The sequence below is a fragment of the Oryzias melastigma genome, linkage group LG12, assembly GCF_002922805.2.
Source record: "Oryzias melastigma strain HK-1 linkage group LG12, ASM292280v2, whole genome shotgun sequence".
Taxonomy (NCBI): Eukaryota; Metazoa; Chordata; class Actinopteri; order Beloniformes; family Adrianichthyidae; genus Oryzias; species Oryzias melastigma.
In genome coordinates this window covers 11,162,753-11,167,802 of record NC_050523.1, presented here as the reverse complement: position 1 = coordinate 11,167,802, position 5,050 = coordinate 11,162,753, and positions in this window count along the sequence as shown.

The window sequence follows — 5,050 nt, the reverse complement described above, 5'->3', positions numbered from 1 at the left end:
GGATTCGCTTCAGGGGCGTCAGGTTTCAAAGTTAAGTTGATGTACCGGAGTGATAGAAGAGACAATTATTTCTCTTTTTTTCCCATCTTAATTTTAATGAGCAAGTCGTCAAACTGGCTTATGTACTGCTGATAGTGATCTCCATTCAGATGCAGCTCCTGAAGTAGATGATATACTTCGATGTACTGGAAGAGTCTCTGAGATCTCAAGACCCTGACTCGCTGATGTGCTTATCACATTGACTGTATATAGAGAACTGGACAGTGAAACCCCTCCCTTTTGGGTTCCAAATAGGAAATAGCTGCTGGCTCCAAGAAGCCAAAATCCCAAAGACTTCTATTGAGAAGTAAATAGTTGTTACTCAGTTTCTTGTTCTTCTTACTTTCTCAAAACATCTTCTTGCTAATTCTATTTTTTTTCATGATATTTTTTTCTTTATCATAATTTATTCAAGTTGTAAGTTGACCAATCAGATGCCTCAGTAAAAGCACCCGCGAGCCCCCACCTTGAGCGCTTGATTGACAGATTTAGTGGAAGGGGTGTGGCCTTCAATCAAGCTAACTCATGATTTGCGATATTAGTTGCCCCGGAAACGTTGACCCAATCCCTGTCATCTGGCTCCAACATGGTGGCGTCCGTACCGCAGAAAAAATCTTGGCCTCATTTTGATGTGACACCTGCCGAGTCCAGTTCTCTATATACTGTCAACTTCTTCTAGAGCTAAATATACCGGAACTCTCCGTATATTCAATGATGTAGCAATGAGAGTAAAACCGTTTGACGGTAGCTCCTCCCACACAGGAGTGTTTCGTTCATGAACACAGTTTTGGACAAACTTGGAGCACCAAATTTGAAGTCAAAACAGAGGCAAATTACTGTATGATTTACATTTGGTGTATGCTGCACCTCCTTACTTCACTACAATCAATGACAAGACTTAGTGCTTGTTGCAATTTGTCTAAAGTGGTTGCAGCTCAGTAAGATACTGGACTCAAATGTCAGGAGTGCTTTTAATGAGTGCTAATACAACATAGCATTTCCACTAAAAGCTAATTCCTTTTGTCTCCGGTCAAGGCTTCAAGCTAATTCTTGCTTTTGGTGCAGAACCCATCAAAGTCTCTAAAAAAAAGATATATATATTTTTTTTCTTTTTGTCTACAACTGTTAAATGGTAGGAAAAAAATAGACTGGCCTTTTCAAAATGTTTTATATCCTTAAATCCTAAATTAGCACAACATTTTAGAGCTTTTTTCATATTTTTTATGTTGACACTGTCTAGTTTGCTTTCCAGAATTGGACCCAATGCTGGTTTGCATTGCTGCACATTCCTTTACAGATGCTGTCGACGTCCATGAGTTAATGCTAGAAGAGATGACCCAAGGGTTGCACATTTGTTATTCATTCCAAAAAAGAAACTGAAAGTGAAGGTGACGTATGCCAGCAGTGCAAACTAAATGTCATGACGATCTGCTAACAGCTGCCAGCTACCTCCATTTGCAGCAGTCATGTAAACTATTTATTCCACCATGTGAATATGTATATGAACATTTGGAAGAATGTGTTGTGTTAAATAGAAGCTTTGTAAGTTTAATTCCTCCAGAACTTGTCAGATAACGTCGCTATAGGAATATAATCTTAAGAACGTGAAAGTAATTTTCATGTAAACCAGAACAATGACAACTATGAATTTTAAAGCAGAAACAACTAAAAATGACCTTATTATCTGTCTTGAACAGAATTATTGAACAAGTTATTGGTTTATTAATTTGTATTTTAAAAAATACAAACCAAATTAGAGAAAATGTGTCTTTTATTTAAAGGCCCATTTCAACTATTTATATTTTTTATATCGTAAAATCGTTCCCAGTGGTCTTTTAGCTATTATTATTTATTTTTTACCAAAAAAAAAGACATATTTTCTGCGGGGTAGCAGGTGTTCAATAAAACTTTACTTCTAAATTGTGGGCCTGGAAGTTAGACTCCGCTAATTTCCCATCAGGCCTTTGTTACACTCTCTCCTGCTAGCTTATAGCACCTCAAAAGTCCAAGCTAACATTAGCATAAGAAACACATGGTAAGCCAAACTAGAGCAATCATTTGCTTTAAGCCAAATAGCAGTTCAGATAAAGGAAAATGAAATCGTTCATGGATCTTTTTGTCTGCAAGTGGACGCTTTAGAAATTGTAGCGGAGAAAGGAGATGACTTTAGCCTGCTAATGCGCCACAAAATCTAACTTTTTCAAAGTGTATGTTCTTATCTGTTCCTTATACATCAATATTTGAATTAAAAAATACCCAGGAACACAATTTTAATCCTAAATTGTTTTCTATTTGTTCTCTACCATTAGAAACACCAAACACAAATTTTGTGTTAAAGTGGGTCTTTAAACTCATTATATTGCTTCAGAATCAGAATCCTTTATAGTCAAAACACAGAGTAAGTACACATAAATTATAGAAGTATCAGCTTGGTGCTTAAAGTTAAAAAAGAACATAACTTTCTAACGGACAAGTGCTATTTCTATCATTTAACCGTCGATTTATTAGTTTTAGGCAATCTTGGTTTAAGCCATCAAATAATAATAATAACAATAATAATGTTCTCAACTTGTTTTGCTTTCTTTGTGTTTTATTTTTTTTTTTTGGTCTAATCTGAGCATTTTGTTCTTCAAGCAGACCCTATGAGTTTGCCTTCATTTCAGTTCTGTAGACCTTTATATATTGGATTATTTTTTCAATACTTTATAAATAATAAAACATCAATTTTTGTTTGTTTTTCACTGCCTTTAAACACCAGCTGCCACCACTCTTTTTTTCAATTAAAATTGTGTTTTACAGCCTTTAAAAGCCTTTTCTCATTTACTGCGAAACATAATTTCCATTAAAATATAAATTGAGTGTATTTCAATAAACGTCTTTATTTATGTTGTACTTTACTCCTACATTGTACGTAAATGGACCTCTATGACCTAATTGGACGTGTTTCTTCTATATTTTTCTTGCCTCTTGGCTGATTTTATATAAAGGCAGGGATTCAATTCTCTCATTTTCAGTTTCACTGCAATTTCAGTTTAATCAATTAGAGATGGTGAAAATGCACTAGAAAAAAATCAGAAGCAGTTTAAAGTTTGGAGGTCTTGTCATGCACTACATTGTATAAAATACTCAAATTAAGTCCACATTGATGGTTTTATACATTTTTTTGAGGAATAGATTAAAATATCAATATAAAACATTTTTTTTTACTAAGCTAATAATATTAATACATATTTTTTTGTTTGTCTTTGCAAGATAGGGAATACATTTCCAAGAAAAAACAAAGTCACGTCACTTGTGTTGCAGATTAAAGTCAAATGGCAGCAGACTTTGTGGCTTTTGACCAATGATAGGACTTTTCAGCGTCCAGACAACAATTCTCCGTGGGGTTCCACTGCACAATCTGCTGCGACCCCTTTGCTCTGATTAGCTGGCTGTGCTGCTGGATAACCCTTCCATCCACCAGCCGTGGAGATGTTTTTGTCCACACGAGGCGGCTCATTTCAAGGGTGCCATTTTTACTGAAAAATATGAAGAAAAGAAGAGAATTAAAACCAGGCGATTATCTTTCATGTAATCTGTCATTTTTTAAATGAATGAAGTAATCTGATTACAGTGTGTGAGGACGAGGGAAACTTAGTTTTTTAAGGTGGATTTAAAAAAAAACAAGTAAGTGCAACTCTTAATGGATTTGTGCACAGATGCAAACACTTATCCACAATTTCTCAGCAGAGGGGGGCAGGTGAAAGGATTGTAGGATTAATAACATTGGGGACTCATGCTTGTAGGTTTTCATGGAATGTCTTTTTAAGTACCACTCCAATCATGTTTTGAGCTACTTTAAAAATGTTCCCAGTGGTCTTTCAGGGATCATTATATCATTTTTAGCCGCGGTCTATTATTTTGGAGAAGATTTAGCTCAACAAAATGAAGAAATAACAAGTTTGCCAATATTTAATAAAGTTTCAAATGTATTAAAATGGGTTATTCAGATAATTAATTTACTATCAGTGCACTTGACCAAACTAACAACTCTGTTAAGGAACACACAGGGAGTGGTTGAGATTGATACAAATTTCTCCTCGAGTGGCTAAATACAATACACCTTTAGGACGTGTGGATCAGTTGTTGATGTGTTCAATCCTGTCTGATTCTAATTGGTTTATCAGAAGTCTAATGTGAGCTGCAGTGGATGCAGAGAAACATTAGAAAGTTACTCAGTTACAAAATATATATATTAAAAATATGCATTCTTTTTGTTTAATCTATAGGCAAAATAAATAAATAATAATAACAAACCTAGCCTTTTCTGCAGAGCAGCAGTAGTTCATTATTGATATACTGTATATTACTGGATTTGTCCTTGCTATGCATTGAGCCTCGTCAACAGAACGCAGCTGTTCCAACGGAGAACAGGCTGACATCAACCACAAAAATTGAGCTAGCTTCCTCATTTCGAACCAATTTTCACAAAATATGACTGGAATTAAAGAAGAGAAACTATTACTTTTGTGGTATATTTAAGTATGTATTATGCCTTAAGATTAATTTGTAAATAATGCAAGAAATGCATTGCCGTTTAATAAACAGCTTCTAAATATTTTACTAAATCTATATAACTGAGCTTATAAACGATAATTATCCAAGCCTAGAAAAGAGGGAAATGTAACACATTAACACATTAAGAAAGATTATTAATGTGTTCATAGTAGGTTAGTAAGACATGTATTAAGTATTAACATACTTAGTAGGATTCAATACCATTTAAAGTGAGATCATTGTCTACAAAGGCCATATTAATGAACAAGCTTAACAAATGTGTTAACTATCTCTGTTAATATTATATAAAGTGCTTTGTAGCACCTCATCTAAAGTGTTACTGAGAGAAATCGATGATGTTCAATAGCATGAATATCTGAAAGAGAAGTAATAAAGGTCTTTTCATAAAAACACTTTAAAGTCCTGTACAAAGAAAAACAAAACACCCTGTTACACGCGTACAAATAAAATTAGG